Source organism: Oncorhynchus clarkii, chromosome 16 (genome assembly GCF_045791955.1).
Source record: "Oncorhynchus clarkii lewisi isolate Uvic-CL-2024 chromosome 16, UVic_Ocla_1.0, whole genome shotgun sequence".
In the NCBI taxonomy this organism is placed as follows: Eukaryota; Metazoa; Chordata; class Actinopteri; order Salmoniformes; family Salmonidae; genus Oncorhynchus; species Oncorhynchus clarkii.
The window spans coordinates 74,270,620-74,287,271 of record NC_092162.1 but is presented as its reverse complement, the minus strand read 5'-3'; the positions used below and the strand labels follow the sequence as shown (position 1 = coordinate 74,287,271).

The window sequence follows — 16,652 nt, the reverse complement described above, 5'->3', positions numbered from 1 at the left end:
TGCAATACATTGTAATATGTATGTAATATATTGTATTGTAATACAAAGTACAATGTAATATGTTCTAGTACTTGCAAATGTAATAGTAGCATGTAGCAGTGGATAAAAGCAGCATAGCACAGTCAAACTGAGGAGATTCTAACAAAAGTTTTTAATCCAGATTTATCATAATTATAAAAAACACATTTTATTTTTATCATCATAATAATATAGATATTCTGTCCTGTCCTGTCCTGCTATTCGATGACAGTAGTTCTAAGGACCTTAATTCACAGCCGTCCAATCACATTCACGGATAAAGTTACGTCGGCGCTGTGTACACCAATCGGATAGTCTAATCAACTATCAACATCCGCCTATGTGCATTGAAGGTAGCCATTTTTATTTTTTGGAACCGAACTAGCTAGCTAACGCTATCTCGCAGTTCAAACCTGCAGCTGTAGCTAGCTAGATCAATATCATTACACCAAAAACATTTTACTTGAACTCGAGGAAGGTAAGATATTTAAAATTTGCACAATAATGTCGAGTTAAAAAATAAATCAATTGTATTGGCGATTATTCTTTTCAACTGTTAACAAAGGCTGGTCCTAGAGCTTGTCGTGTTTACATTAGCTAGTAGACCGGGACTGTATAATGCTCGTTCTATTAACGTTTACTTTCTCTATTATGTTTGAATGCAATCCAAGCTATTTAGCTACAGTTCAATATGATTATGTGTATCAGTGCACCGTTCAGTCAGTTGTGGTTTCTTGTGTCGGACATCTAGAAATGGTATTCCTCGGTACCGGTGGGTCGATATTCACCAGCGGTCCATCGCGACTCTCTGGACTGGAGTTGCCCATCCCTGCTCTAGAGATAGTAGCAGACAACTCAAATGGAACTGGAAAATATTACCATAGTAGTACAACATAAATACCAGACTACGATCTGTACTGTACATCTTTGTTATGTCTGTTTCTCACACCACCTTGGGCCAAGATGGGGAGAGAGAGAGAGTCATTCGAGGTCTCTGCAATGAACAGAAAGGTCTGCCTGCCCAGTACTGTACTGTAGCTACCTACAGTAGATCATCTCTATATCAACCTGACCAATATTATACTGTAGTGACAGTTTATTACTTATCTATACCACTCGAGGAGCAGTGACCTAAATAGTTATAACAGCGCATTACACTACATAAACCGGCCTGTGTCACGATGTTCCGGTAGGTAGACAACCAACCTGAACCTAGCTAGTGTCTCTCTGGACAGTGTTGAACGACTGTCTGTTTGTGTGCTGATAGCTATCACTTGCTGTCTAAGAGGCCAATATTTAGATTCATACTCTATTCAACAGTCTTTTAGTAATGTAGGTCCCACAATGGACGGGTAGTCTCTCTCTGACTCTAGGCCTGCTGTAACCTATAGCTAGAGGCTGCTTTCTACAGTCCCTAACCGTGGATAGCTGGCGGCATTCGCGCAAAACTGAAACCACCGCATTTAAACATGGAAAGATGATTTGGGATTATGGCCGAATATAAAGAGTGTATTTATTTCCTCTGCAAGGCAAGCAAACAAGCGAAATGTCAGTATAGAGACAAAGTGGAGTCGCAATTTAGCAGCTCAGACATGAGACGTATGTGGCAGTGTCTACAGGCAATTACAGATACTACTGTACTGATGGAGCTACAAACACAAACATTATATATTACTGAACTGTTAACTAGAAACACAAGCGTTATATATTACTGTACTGATGGAGCTAGAAACACAAGCATTATATATTACTGTACTGTTAACTAGAAACACAAGCATTATATATTACTGTACTGTTAACTAGAAACACAAGCATTATATATTACTGTACTGATGGAGCTAGAAACACAAACATTATATATTACTGTACTGTTAACTAGAAACACAAGCATTATATATTACTGTACTGATGGAGCTAGAAACACAAGCATTATATATTACTGTACTGATGGAGCTAGAATCACAAACATTATATATTACTGTACTGTTAACTAGAAACACAAGCATTATATATTACTGAACTGTTAACTAGAAACACACGCATTATATATTACTGTACTGATGCACCTGCCATAACATCTGCAAATCTGTGTACGCTACCAATAAAATTAGATTAGATTTAGCTATTGGTCTCATTCACTGCCTGTACTGTAGCTGGCCTATCAAAATGCCTAGGGCTAGGCCCGGTGGGTAGGTCACTGTGTAAAACTGTAGCTAGCTATCTGTCAGTTTTCATCCTAAATGTACTGTATGACTTTTGTGCGTTTCAGAGTGTGGAAATGCTGCAACTGTAGGAGAGGAGGAGGAGAGCGAACAGACAGTCAGTGGACCAGTATGAACTATGACAGAAGGTAAGTTCTTTTCTATCTCTCTGAGTTCCTACTGTCGTCTCTTCTATACTTTAACCCCCCCCTCTCTCTGTCTCTCCATCTCTTCCCTCTAACAGAAGGGTGGGTCGGGGAGACTGCAACAGCTCCTCCGACCACCGCTACATGGACTACCGTGGCTACGGACAGGAAGAGGCGGAGCCGGGGACAGGATATGACTTCAGAGCTGCCTCCGGCCACGGGGACCAAGTCGACCGACTGGCGTGCGTCCGCGAGTTCGCGACCCCGGGCCGTCTCCACAACAACCGGCCGGGGTTCCGTCAGAGGCGTGGGGGGAGAGGGGAGGGGTGCGGTCCGGGTCGTGTGGGTAAAGGGATACTATCATCCTGTCCCCCTCGATCCCTGGTCCTACTCCAGCCAGAGGTAGCCCTGCCCAGGCTGCAGAGAGAGGAGAGGTTCCCCAGAAGAGGAGGACCAGGGGAGGAGGAGAGGTTCCCCAGAAGAGGAGGACCAGGGGAGGAGGAGAGGTTCCCCAGAGGAGGAGGACCAGGGGAGGAGGAGAGGTTTCCCAGAGGAGGAGGACCAGGGGAGGAGGAGAGGTTCGCCAGAGGAGGAGGACCAGGGGAGGAGGAGAGGTTCCCCAGAGGAGGACCAGGGGAGGAGGAGAGGTTCCCCAGAGGAGGAGGACCAGGGGAGGAGGAGAGGTTCCCCAGAGGAGGAGGACCAGGGGAGGAGGAGAGGTTCCCCAGAGGAGGAGGACTAGGGGAGGAGAGGTTCCCCAGAGGAGGACCAGGGGAGGAGAAGAGGTTCCCCAGAGGAGGACCAGGGGAGGAGGAGAGGTTCCCCAGAGGAGGACCAGGGGAGGAGGAGAGGTTCCCCAGAGGAGGAGGACCAGGGGAGGAGAAGAGGTTCCCCAGAGGAGGAGGACCAGGGGAGGAGGAGAGGTTCCCCAGAGGAGGAGGACCAGGGGAGGAGAAGAGGTTCCCCAGAGGAGGACCAGGGGAGGAGGAGAGGTTCCCCAGGGGAGGAGGACCAGGGGAGGAGAGGTTCCTCAGAGGAGGAGGACCAGGGGAGGAGGAGAGGTTCCCCAGAGGAGGAGGACCAGGGGAGGAGAAGAGGTTCCCCAGAGGAGGAGGACCAGGGGAGGAGGAGAGGTTCCCCAGAGGAGGAGGACTAGGGAAGAGAAAGGTGGGCTGCCTGCTACATCCACTGATCCAGGGGGAGGTGTATTTTAGGATTCTCAACCATATATAATAGATGGAAAACTAGTTTTTACTGCAGTAGTAGTAGTGTTGATGGTACTACTGTAGCAATAGTACTAATGATTGTAGTAGCTAGTATAAGTAGTAGTGTTGATGGTACTACTGTAGAAATAGTACTAATGATTGTAGTAGCTAGTATCAGTAGTAGTGTTGATGGTACTACTGTAGAAATAGTACTAATGATTGTAGTAGCTAGTATAAGTAGTAGTGTTGATGGTACTACTGTAGAAATAGTACTAATGATTGTAGTAGCTAGTATCAGTAGTAGTGTTGATGGTACTACTGTAGAAATAGTACTAATGATTGTAGTAGCTAGTAGTAGTAGTAGTGTTGATGGTACTACTGTAGAAATAGTACTAATGATTGTAGTAGCTAGTATCAGTAGTAGTGTTGATGGTACTACTGTAGAAATAGTACTATTGATTGTAGTAGCTAGTATCAGTAGTAGTGTTGATGGTACAACTGTAGAAATAGTACTAATGATTGTAGTAGCTAGTAGTAGTGTTGATAGCTAGTATCAGTAGTAGTGTTGATGGTACTACTGTATAAATAGTACTATTGATTGTAGTAGCTAGTATTAGCAGTAGTGTTGATGGTACTACTGTAGAAATAGTACTATTGATTATAGTAGCTAGTATTAGTAGTAGTGTTGATGGTACTACTGTAGAAATAGTACTATTGATTGTAGTAGCTAGTAGTAGTGTTGATCGCTAGTATCAGTAGTAGTGTTGATGGTACTACTGTAGAAATAGTACTATTGATTGTAGTAGCTAGTAGTAGTGTTGATAGCTAGTATCAGTAATAGTGTTGTGAAGGTCATGGAATTTGGGATGATGTTAATTGGCCAGCCAAATGACTGCGGTCTCCCTAATAACCGCTCAAATCTTTATTCAAAAACCCATTCAACTCAATGATGTCATAATGGGTGGACTGGTGTCCCCATTCAACTCAATGATGGCATAATGGGTGGACTGGTGTCCCCATTCAACTCAATGATGGCATAATGGGTGGACTGGTGTCCCCATTCAACTCAATGATGGCATAGCAGGAAGTGTACCCATAGGAGCAAAGCAGGAAGTGTACCCATAGGAGCAAAGCAGGAAGTGTACCCATAGGAGCAAAGCAGGAAGTGTACCCATAGGAGCAAAGCAGGAAGCGTACCCATAGGAGCAAAGCAGGAAGTGTACCCATAGGAGCAAAGCAGGAAGTGTACCCATAGGAGCAAAAAAATAAAAAAATAAATACAAATACCAGGCAGTCATTGCGAGTGTACCCATGAGTTTACCAGTCACATTGCCAGGGTTAGAGGTTCCAAGCCTGTTCTATTCATTCTATTTCTATGTCTGCTACTGCATTGTGAGGGAGCACTGCCTAGGCAACCCGAAGACTTGTTTGCTAGTTTCTTGTTTCAGCAAGGAGCAACAAAGTTTCATCACGTTGTTAAGAGTTCGTATTACCTCAGAAACATACTGCCTGGCCGTCCAGTCTTCAGTCTAGTCAGGGGTACCGGTCTCTATAGCTAACGTTCCTCTCCTTCGCTCTCCTCTAGTCTGCGTACCGGTCTCTATAGCTAACGTTCCTCTCCTTCGCTCTTCTCTAGTCTGGGTACCGGTCTCTTTAGCTAACGTTCCTCTCCTTCGCTCTTCTCTAGTCTGGGTACCGGTCTCTATAGCTAATGTTCCTCTCCTTCGCTCTTCTCTAGTCTGGGAACCGGTCTCTATAGCTAACGTTCCTCTCCTTCGCCCTTCTCTAGTCTGGGTACTGGTCTCTTTAGCTAATGTTCCTTTCCTTCGCCCTTCTCTAGTCTGCGTACCGGTCTCTTTAGCTAACGTTCCTCTCCTTCGCTCTTCTCTAGTCTGCGTACCGGTCTCTTTAGCTAACGTTCCTCTCCTTCGCCCTTCTCTAGTCTGGGTACCGGTCTCTATAGCTAACGTTCCTCTCCTTCGCCCTTCTCTAGTCTGGGTACCGGTCTCTATAGCTAACGTTCCTCTCCTTCGCCCTTCTCTAGTCTGGGTACCGGTCTCTATAGCTAATGTTCCTCTCCTTCGCTCTTCTCTAGTCTGGGTACCGGTCTCTATAGCTAACGTTCCTCTCCTTCGCTCTTCTCTAGTCTGGGTACTGGTCTCTTTAGCTAACTTTCCTCTCCTTCGCTCTTCTCTAGTCTGGGGTACCGGTCTCTTTAGCTAACGTTCCTCTCCTTCGCTCTTCTCTAGTCTGGGTACCGGTCTCTTTAGCTAACGTTCCTCTCCTTCGCTCTTCTCTAGTCTGGGTACCGGTCTCTTTAGCTAACGTTCCTCTCCTTCTCCCTTCTCTAGTCTGGGTACCGGTCTCTATAGCTAACGTTTCTCTCCTTCGCTCTTCTCTAGTCTGGGTACCGGTCTCTTTAGCTAACGTTCCTCTCCTTCGCTCTTCTCTAGTCTGGGTACTGGTCTCTTTAGCTAACTTTCCTCTCCTTCGCTCTTCTCTAGTCTGGGGTACCGGTCTCTTTAGCTAACGTTCCTCTCCTTCGCTCTTCTCTAGTCTGGGTACTGGTCTCTTTAGCTAACGTTCCTCTCCTTCGCTCTTCTCTAGTCTGGGTACCGGTCTCTTTAGCTAACGTTCCTCTCCTTCTCCCTTCTCTAGTCTGGGTACCGGTCTCTATAGCTAACGTTTCTCTCCTTCGCCCTTCTCTAGTCTGGGTACCGGTCTCTTTAGCTAACGTTCCTCTCCTTCTCCGTTCTCTAGTCTGGGTACCGGTCTCTTTAGCTAACGTTCCTCTCCTTCGCTCTTCTCTAGTCTGGGTACCGGTCTCTTTAGCTAACGTTCCTCTCCTTCGCTCTTCTCTAGTCTGGGTGCCGGTCTCTTTAGCTAACGTTCCTCTCCTTCGCCCTTCTCTAGTCTGGGTACTGGTCTCTTTAGCTAACGTTCCTCTCCTTCGCCCTTCTCTAGTCTGGGTACTGGTCTCTATAGCTAACCTTCCTCTCCTTCGCTCTTCTCTAGTCTGGGTACTGGTCTCTTTAGCTAACGTTCCTCTTCTTCGCTCTTCTCTAGTCTGCGTACCGGTCTCTTTAGCTAACGTTCCTCTCCTTCGCTCTTCTCTAGTCTGCGTACCGGTCTCTTTAGCTAATGTTCCTCTCCTTCGCCCTTCTCTTCCAGTCTGGGTACCGGTCTCTATAGCTAACGTTCCTCTCCTTCGACCATCTCTAGTCTGGGTACCGGTCTCTATAGCTAATGTTCCTCTCCTTCGACCTTCTCTTATAGTCTGGGTACCGGTCTCTTTAGCTAACGTTCCTCTCCTTCGCTCTTCTCTAGTCTGGGTACCGGTCTCTTTAGCTAACGTTCCTCTCCTTCTCCCTTCTCTAGTCTGGGTACCGGTCTCTATAGCTAACGTTTCTCTCCTTCGCTCTTCTCTAGTCTGGGTACCGGTCTCTTTAGCTAACGTTCCTCTCCTTCGCTCTTCTCTAGTCTGGGTACTGGTCTCTTTAGCTAACTTTCCTCTCCTTCGCTCTTCTCTAGTCTGGGGTACCGGTCTCTTTAGCTAACGTTCCTCTCCTTCGCTCTTCTCTAGTCTGGGTACTGGTCTCTTTAGCTAACGTTCCTCTCCTTCGCTCTTCTCTAGTCTGGGTACCGGTCTCTTTAGCTAACGTTCCTCTCCTTCTCCCTTCTCTAGTCTGGGTACCGGTCTCTATAGCTAACGTTTCTCTCCTTCGCCCTTCTCTAGTCTGGGTACCGGTCTCTTTAGCTAACGTTCCTCTCCTTCGCCGTTCTCTAGTCTGGGTACCGGTCTCTTTAGCTAACGTTCCTCTCCTTCGCTCTTCTCTAGTCTGGGTACCGGTCTCTTTAGCTAACGTTCCTCTCCTTCGCTCTTCTCTAGTCTGGGTGCCGGTCTCTTTAGCTAACGTTCCTCTCCTTCGCCCTTCTCTAGTCTGGGTACTGGTCTCTTTAGCTAACGTTCCTCTCCTTCGCCCTTCTCTAGTCTGGGTACTGGTCTCTATAGCTAACCTTCCTCTCCTTCGCTCTTCTCTAGTCTGGGTACTGGTCTCTTTAGCTAACGTTCCTCTTCTTCGCTCTTCTCTAGTCTGCGTACCGGTCTCTTTAGCTAACGTTCCTCTCCTTCGCTCTTCTCTAGTCTGCGTACCGGTCTCTTTAGCTAATGTTCCTCTCCTTCGCCCTTCTCTTCCAGTCTGGGTACCGGTCTCTATAGCTAACGTTCCTCTCCTTCGACCATCTCTAGTCTGGGTACCGGTCTCTATAGCTAATGTTCCTCTCCTTCGACCTTCTCTTATAGTCTGGGTACCGGTCTCTTTAGCTAACGTTCCTCTCCTTCGCCCTTCTCTAGTCTGGGTACCGGTCTCTTTAGCTAACGTTCCTCTCCTTCGCCCTTCTCTAGTCTGGGTACCGGTCTCTATAGCTAATGTTCCTCTCCTTCGCCCTTCTCTAGTCTGGGTACCGGTTTCTATAGCTAACTTTCCTCTCCTTCGCCCTTCTCTAGTCTGGGTACTGGTCTCTATAGCTAATGTTCCTCTCCTTCGCTCTTCTCTAGTCTGGGTACCGGTCTCTATAGCTAACGTTCCTCTCCTTCGCTCTTCTCTAGTCTGGGTACTGGTTTCTTTAGCTAACTTTCCTCTCCTTCGCTCTTCTCTAGTCTGGGTACCGGTCTCTTTAGCTAACGTTCCTCTCCTTCGCTCTTCTCTAGTCTGGGTACCGGTCTCTTTAGCTAACGTTCCTCTCCTTCGCCCTTCTCTAGTCTGGGTACTGGTCTCTTTAGCTAGTTTCTTTAGCTAACGTTCCTCTCCTTCGCCCTTCTCTAGTCTGGGTACTGGTCTCTATAGCTAACGTTCCTCTCCTTCGCTCTTCTCTAGTCTGCGTACTGGTCTCTTTAGCTAGCGTTCCTCTTCTTCGCTCTTCTCTAGTCTGCGTACCGGTCTCTTTAGCTAACGTTCCTCTCCTTCGCTCTTCTCTTCCAGTCTGTGTACTGGTCTCTATAGCTAACGTTCCTCTCCTTCGCTCTTCTCTAGTCTGCGTACTGGTCTCTTTAGCTAGCGTTCCTCTTCTTCGCTCTTCTCTAGTCTGGGTACCGGTCTCTATAGCTAATGTTCCTCTCCTTCGACCTTCTCTTCTAGTCTGGGTGCCGGTCTCTTTAGCTAACGTTCCTCTCCTTCGCCCTTCTCTAGTCTGGGTACCGGTCTCTTTAGCTAACATTCCTCTCCTTCGCCCTTCTCTAGTCTGGGTACCGGTCTCTTTAGCTAACGTTCCTCTCCTTCTCCCTTCTCTAGTCTGGGTACCGGTCTCTATAGCTAACGTTCCTCTCCTTCGCCCTTCTCTAGTCTGGGTACCAGTCTCTTTAGCTAACGTTCCTCTCCTTCGCCCTTATCTAGTCTGGGTACCGGTCTCTTTAGCTAACATTCCTCTCCTTCGCTCTTCTCTAGTCTGGGTACCGGTCTCTTTAGCTAACATTCCTCTCCTTCGCTCTTCTCTAGTCTGGGTGCCGGTCTCTTTAGCTAACGTTCCTCTCCTTCGCCCTTCTCTAGTCTGGGTACTGGTCTCTTTAGCTGACGTTCCTCTTCTTCGCTCTTCTCTAGTCTGCGTACCGGTCTCTTTAGCTAACGTTCCTCTCCTTCGCTCTTCTCTAGTCTGGGTACTGGTCTCTTTAGCTAACGTTCCTCTTCTTCGCTCTTCTCTAGTCTGCGTACCGGTCTCTTTAGCTAACGTTCCTCTCCTTTGACCATCTCTAGTCTGGGTACCGGTCTCTATAGCTAATGTTCCTCTCCTTCGACCTTCTCTTCTAGTCTGGGTACCGGTCTCTTTAGCTAACGTTCCTCTCCTTCGCCCTTCTCTAGTCTGGGTACCGGTCTCTTTAGCTAACGTTCCTCTCCTTCAACCTTCTCTAGTCTGGGTACCGGTCTCTTTAGCTAACGTTCCTCTCCTTCGCTCTTCTCTAGTCTGGGTACCGGTCTCTTTAGCTAACGTTCCTCTCCTTCAACCTTCTCTAGTCTGGGTACTGGTCTCTTTAGCTAACGTTCCTCTCCTTCGCTCTTCTCTAGTCTGCGTACCGGTCTCTTTAGCTAACGTTCCTCTCCTTCGCTCTTCTCTAGTATGGGTACCGGTCTCTTTAGCTAACGTTCCTCTACTTCAACCTTCTCTAGTCTGGGTACCGGTCTCTTTAGCTAACGTTCCTCTCCTTCGCTCTTCTCTAGTCTACGTACCGGTATCTTTAGCTAACGTTCATCTCCTTCGCTCTTCTCTAGTCTGGGTACCGGTATCTTTAGCTAACGTTCCTCTCCTTCGCTCTTCTCTAGTCTGGGTACCGGTCTCTATAGCTAATGTTCCTCTCCTTCGCTCTTCTCTAGTCTGGGAACCGGTCTCTATAGCTAACGTTCCTCTCCTTCGCCCTTCTCTAGTCTGGGTACTGGTCTCTTTAGCTAATGTTCCTTTCCTTCGCCCTTCTCTAGTCTGCGTACCGGTCTCTTTAGCTAACGTTCCTCTCCTTCGCTCTTCTCTAGTCTGCGTACCGGTCTCTTTAGCTAACGTTCCTCTCCTTCGCCCTTCTCTAGTCTGGGTACCGGTCTCTATAGCTAACGTTCCTCTCCTTCGCCCTTCTCTAGTCTGGGTACCGGTCTCTATAGCTAACGTTCCTCTCCTTCGCTCTTCTCTAGTCTGGGTACTGGTCTCTTTAGCTAACTTTCCTCTCCTTCGCTCTTCTCTAGTCTGGGGTACCGGTCTCTTTAGCTAACGTTCCTCTCCTTCGCTCTTCTCTAGTCTGGGTACCGGTCTCTTTAGCTAACGTTCCTCTCCTTCGCTCTTCTCTAGTCTGGGTACCGGTCTCTTTAGCTAACGTTCCTCTCCTTCTCCCTTCTCTAGTCTGGGTACCGGTCTCTATAGCTAACGTTTCTCTCCTTCGCTCTTCTCTAGTCTGGGTACCGGTCTCTTTAGCTAACGTTCCTCTCCTTCGCTCTTCTCTAGTCTGGGTACTGGTCTCTTTAGCTAACTTTCCTCTCCTTCGCTCTTCTCTAGTCTGGGGTACCGGTCTCTTTAGCTAACGTTCCTCTCCTTCGCTCTTCTCTAGTCTGGGTACTGGTCTCTTTAGCTAACGTTCCTCTCCTTCGCTCTTCTCTAGTCTGGGTACCGGTCTCTTTAGCTAACGTTCCTCTCCTTCTCCCTTCTCTAGTCTGGGTACCGGTCTCTATAGCTAACGTTTCTCTCCTTCGCCCTTCTCTAGTCTGGGTACCGGTCTCTTTAGCTAACGTTCCTCTCCTTCGCCGTTCTCTAGTCTGGGTACCGGTCTCTTTAGCTAACGTTCCTCTCCTTCGCTCTTCTCTAGTCTGGGTACCGGTCTCTTTAGCTAACGTTCCTCTCCTTCGCTCTTCTCTAGTCTGGGTGCCGGTCTCTTTAGCTAACGTTCCTCTCCTTCGCCCTTCTCTAGTCTGGGTACTGGTCTCTTTAGCTAACGTTCCTCTCCTTCGCCCTTCTCTAGTCTGGGTACTGGTCTCTATAGCTAACCTTCCTCTCCTTCGCTCTTCTCTAGTCTGGGTACTGGTCTCTTTAGCTAACGTTCCTCTTCTTCGCTCTTCTCTAGTCTGCGTACCGGTCTCTTTAGCTAACGTTCCTCTCCTTCGCTCTTCTCTAGTCTGCATACCGGTCTCTTTAGCTAATGTTCCTCTCCTTCGCCCTTCTCTTCCAGTCTGGGTACCGGTCTCTATAGCTAACGTTCCTCTCCTTCGACCATCTCTAGTCTGGGTACCGGTCTCTATAGCTAATGTTCCTCTCCTTCGACCTTCTCTTATAGTCTGGGTACCGGTCTCTTTAGCTAACGTTCCTCTCCTTCGCCCTTCTCTAGTCTGGGTACCGGTCTCTTTAGCTAACGTTCCTCTCCTTCGCCCTTCTCTAGTCTGGGTACCGGTCTCTATAGCTAATGTTCCTCTCCTTCGCCCTTCTCTAGTCTGGGTACCGGTTTCTATAGCTAACTTTCCTCTCCTTCGCCCTTCTCTAGTCTGGGTACTGGTCTCTATAGCTAATGTTCCTCTCCTTCGCTCTTCTCTAGTCTGGGTACCGGTCTCTATAGCTAACGTTCCTCTCCTTCGCTCTTCTCTAGTCTGGGTACTGGTTTCTTTAGCTAACTTTCCTCTCCTTCGCTCTTCTCTAGTCTGGGTACCGGTCTCTTTAGCTAACGTTCCTCTCCTTCGCTCTTCTCTAGTCTGGGTACCGGTCTCTTTAGCTAACGTTCCTCTCCTTCGCCCTTCTCTAGTCTGGGTACTGGTCTCTTTAGCTAGTTTCTTTAGCTAACGTTCCTCTCCTTCGCCCTTCTCTAGTCTGGGTACTGGTCTCTATAGCTAACGTTCCTCTCCTTCGCTCTTCTCTAGTCTGCGTACTGGTCTCTTTAGCTAGCGTTCCTCTTCTTCGCTCTTCTCTAGTCTGCGTACCGGTCTCTTTAGCTAACGTTCCTCTCCTTCGCTCTTCTCTTCCAGTCTGTGTACTGGTCTCTATAGCTAACGTTCCTCTCCTTCGCTCTTCTCTAGTCTGCGTACTGGTCTCTTTAGCTAGCGTTCCTCTTCTTCGCTCTTCTCTAGTCTGGGTACCGGTCTCTATAGCTAATGTTCCTCTCCTTCGACCTTCTCTTCTAGTCTGGGTGCCGGTCTCTTTAGCTAACGTTCCTCTCCTTCGCCCTTCTCTAGTCTGGGTACCGGTCTCTTTAGCTAACATTCCTCTCCTTCGCCCTTCTCTAGTCTGGGTACCGGTCTCTTTAGCTAACGTTCCTCTCCTTCTCCCTTCTCTAGTCTGGGTACCGGTCTCTATAGCTAACGTTCCTCTCCTTCGCCCTTCTCTAGTCTGGGTACCAGTCTCTTTAGCTAACGTTCCTCTCCTTCGCCCTTATCTAGTCTGGGTACCGGTCTCTTTAGCTAACGTTCCTCTCCTTCGCTCTTCTCTAGTCTGGGTACCGGTCTCTTTAGCTAACGTTCCTCTCCTTCGCTCTTCTCTAGTCTGGGTACCGGTCTCTTTAGCTAACGTTCCTCTCCTTCGCCCTTCTCTAGTCTGGGTACTGGTCTCTTTAGCTAACGTTCCTCTCCTTCGCCCTTCTCTAGTCTGGGTACTGGTCTCTATAGCTAACCTTCCTCTCCTTCGCTCTTCTCTAGTCTGGGTACTGGTCTCTTTAGCTAACGTTCCTCTTCTTCGCTCTTCTCTAGTCTGCGTACCGGTCTCTTTAGCTAACGTTCCTCTCCTTCGCTCTTCTCTAGTCTGCGTACCGGTCTCTTTAGCTAATGTTCCTCTCATTCGCCCTTCTCTTCCAGTCTGTGTACTGGTCTCTATAGCTAACGTTCCTCTCCTTCGACCTTCTCTAGTCTGGGTACCGGTCTCTATAGCTAACGTTCCTCTCCTTTGACCATCTCTAGTCTGGGTACCGGTCTCTATAGCTAATGTTCCTCTCCTTCGACCTTCTCTTCTAGTCTGGGTACCGGTCTCTTTAGCTAACGTTCCTCTCCTTCGCCCTTCTCTAGTCTGGGTACCGGTCTCTTTAGCTAACGTTCCTCTCCTTCAACCTTCTCTAGTCTGGGTACCGGTCTCTTTAGCTAACGTTCCTCTCCTTCGCTCTTCTCTAGTCTGGGTACCGGTCTCTTTAGCTAACGTTCCTCTCCTTCAACCTTCTCTAGTCTGGGTACTGGTCTCTTTAGCTAACGTTCCTCTCCTTCGCTCTTCTCTAGTCTGCGTACCGGTCTCTATAGCTAACGTTCCTCTCCTTCGCTCTTCTCTAGTATGGGTACCGGTCTCTTTAGCTAACGTTCCTCTCCTTCAACCTTCTCTAGTCTGGGTACCGGTCTCTTTAGCTAACGTTCCTCTCCTTCGCTCTTCTCTAGTCTACGTACCGGTATCTTTAGCTAACGTTCATCTCCTTCGCTCTTCTCTAGTCTGGGTACCGGTATCTTTAGCTAACGTTCCTCTCCTTCGCTCTTCTCTAGTCTGGGTACCGGTCTCTTTAGCTAACGTTCCTCTCCTTCGCTCTTCTCTAGTCTGGGTACCGGTCTCTTTAGCTAACGTTCCTCTCCTTCGCCCTTCTCTAGTCTGGGTACTGGTCTCTTTAGCTAGTTTCTTTAGCTAACGTTCCTCTCCTTTGCCCTTCTCTAGTCTACGTACCGGTCTCTTTAGCTAACGTTCCTCTCCTTCGCCCTTCTCTAGTCTGGGTACTGGTCTCTATAGCTAACCTTCCTCTCCTTCGCTCTTCTCTAGTCTGGGTACTGGTCTCTTTAGCTAACGTTCCTCTTCTTCGCTCTTCTCTAGTCTGCGTACCGGTCTCTTTAGCTAACGTTCCTCTCCTTCGCTCTTCTCTAGTCTGCGTACCGGTCTCTTTAGCTAATGTTCCTCTCATTCGCCCTTCTCTTCCAGTCTCTGTACTGGTCTCTATAGCTAACGTTCCTCTCCTTCGACCTTCTCTAGTCTGGGTACCGGTCTCTATAGCTAACGTTCCTCTCCTTTAACCATCTCTAGTCTGGGTACCGGTCTCTATAGCTAATGTTCCTCTCCTTCGACCTTCTCTTCTAGTCTGGGTACCGGTCTCTTTAGCTAACGTTCCTCTCCTTCGCCCTTCTCTAGTCTGGGTACCGGTCTCTTTAGCTAACGTTCCTCTCCTTCAACCTTCTCTAGTCTGGGTACCGGTCTCTTTAGCTAACATTCCTCTCCTTCGCTCTTCTCTAGTCTGGGTACTGGTCTCTTTAGCTAACGTTCCTCTCCTTCAACCTTCTCTAGTCTGGGTACTGGTCTCTTTAGCTAATGTTCCTCTCCTTCGCTCTTCTCTAGTCTACGTACCGGTCTCTTTAGCTAACGTTCCTCTCCTTCGCCCTTCTCTAGTCTGCGTACCGGTCTCTTTAGCTAACGTTCCTCTCCTTCGCTCTTCTCTAGTATGGGTACCGGTCTCTATAGCTAACGTTCCTCTCCTTCGCTCTTCTCTAGTCTGCGTACCGGTCTCTTTAGCTAACGTTCCTCTCCTTCGCTCTTCTCTAGTATGGGTACCGGTCTCTTTAGCTAACGTTCCTCTCCTTCAACCTTCTCTAGTCTGGGTACCGGTCTCTTTAGCTAACGCTCCTCTCCTTCGCTCTTCTCTAGTCTACGTACCGGTATCTTTAGCTAACGTTCATCTCCTTCGCTCTTCTCTAGTCTGGGTACCGGTCTCTTTAGCTAACGTTCCTCTCCTTCGCTCTTCTCTAGTCTGGGTACCGGTCTCTTTAGCTAACGTTCCTCTCCTTCGCTCTTCTCTAGTCTGGGTACCGGTCTCTTTAGCTAACGTTCCTCTCCTTCGCCCTTCTCTAGTCTGGGTACTGGTCTCTTTAGCTAACGTTCCTCTCCTTTGCCCTTCTCTAGTCTACGTACCGGTCTCTTTAGCTAACGTTCCTCTCCTTCGCTCTTCTCTAGTATGGGTACCGGTCTATTTAGCTAACGTTCCTCTCCTTCGACCTTTTCTAGTCTGGGTACTGGTCTCTTTAGCTAATGTTCCTCTCCTTCGACCTTCTCTAGTCTGGGTACCGGTCTATATAGCTAACGTTCCTCTCCTTCGCTCTTCTCTAGTCTGGGTACCGGTCTCTTTAGCTAACGTTCCTCTCCTTCGCCCTTCTCTTCTAGTATGTGTACCGGTCTCTATAGCTAACGTTCCTCTCCTTCAACCTTCTCTAGTCTGGGTACCGGTCTCTATAGCTAACGTTCCTCTCCTTTGACCATCTCTAGTCTGGGTACCGGTCTCTTTAGCTAACGTTCCTCTCCTTCGCCCTTCTCTTCTAGTCTGTGTACCGGTCTCTATAGCTAATGTTCCTCTCCTTCGCCCTTCTCTTCCAGTCTGTGTACTGGTCTCTATAGCTAACGTTCCTCTCCTTCAACCTTCTCTAGTCTGGGTACTGGTCTATATAGCTAACGTTCCTCTCCTTCGACCTTCTCTAGTCTGGGTACCGGTCTCTATAGCTAATGTTCCTATACTTCAACCTTCTCTAGTCTGGGTACCGGTCTCTATAGCTAACGTTCCTCTCCTTCGACCTTATCTTCCAGTCTGTGTACCGGTCTCTTTAGCTAACGTTCCTCTCCTTCTACTTTCTCCTCTAGTCTGGGTACCATTCGGCAATCTAGTGTGTTTTTGAGTGTGCGCCCTATCCGTTTGTAAATTTAGAGCGTTGTCAGGTTGTACATTCAGAGCGTTGTCAGATTGTAAATTCAGAGCGTTGTCAGGTTGTAAATTCAGATCGTTGTCAGATTGTAAATTCAGAGCGTTGTCAGGTTGTAAATTCAGAGCGTTGTCAGATTGTCCCTTTGTAAATTCAGAGCATTGTCAGATTGTCCCTTTGTAAATTCAGAGAGTTGTCAGGTTGTCCCATTGTAAATTCAGAGAGTTGTCAGATTGTCCATTTGTAAATTCAGAGAGTTGTCAGGTTGTAAATTCAGAGCGTTGTCAGATTGTAAATTCAGAGCGTTGTCAGATTGTAAATTCATAGAGTTGTCAGATTGTAAATTCAGAGCGTTGTCAGGTTGTAAATTCAGAGCGTTGTCAGATTGTAAATTCAGAGCGTTGTCAGATTGTAAATTCAGAGCGTTGTCAGGTTGTAAATTCAGAGCGTTGTCAGATTGTAAATTCAGAGCGTTGTCAGGTTGTAAATTCAGAGCGTTGTCAGATTGTAAATTCAGAGCGTTGTCAGATTGTAAATTCAGAGAGTTGTCAGATTGTAAATTCAGAGCGTTGTCAGGTTGTAAATTCAGAGCGTTGTCAGATTGTAAATTCAGAGCGTTGTCATATTGTAAATTCAGAGCGTTGTCAGATTGTAAATTCAGAGGAGGGTTGATCCGAGAGTCTGACCTCACAACGGCAGTCAAGCGCTCAAGCTAAGTGAAGGTTACCCTACTCTGACCATTTTACTCGCCTTAGCAGAGCCGGTTTGGCTGTTTTCATGTCACTCAGAGCGTTGGTGACCTTAACTGTGTTGCTGGCAAAAACAAACATTTTAGCTGTTATCTAGGCAATAAGTTGAATTTAAGGCTTAAAAATCAAAGCTAAGACTATTTTTTTTGTGGTTGGAATTGCGTTATGTATTTAATTAGAC

The 16,652-nt window shown here is 47.6% G+C and overlaps 1 protein-coding gene across 4 annotated transcripts in view; it reads left to right on the top strand.

The window, feature by feature from the left end:
- Window positions 1-3,452: 3,452 nt before the first annotated feature.
- The window catches only part of LOC139369013 (RNA binding motif protein 10), an 85,120-nt gene continuing 71,920 nt past the window's right edge, over window positions 3,453-16,652 (top strand). For all 4 annotated transcript variants that reach the window (XM_071108582.1, XM_071108581.1, XM_071108583.1 and 1 more), the window contains exon 1: window positions 3,453-3,532. The gene's annotated coding sequence lies outside the window, so the exon portion shown is untranslated. The remainder of the gene's footprint in view (window positions 3,533-16,652) is intronic.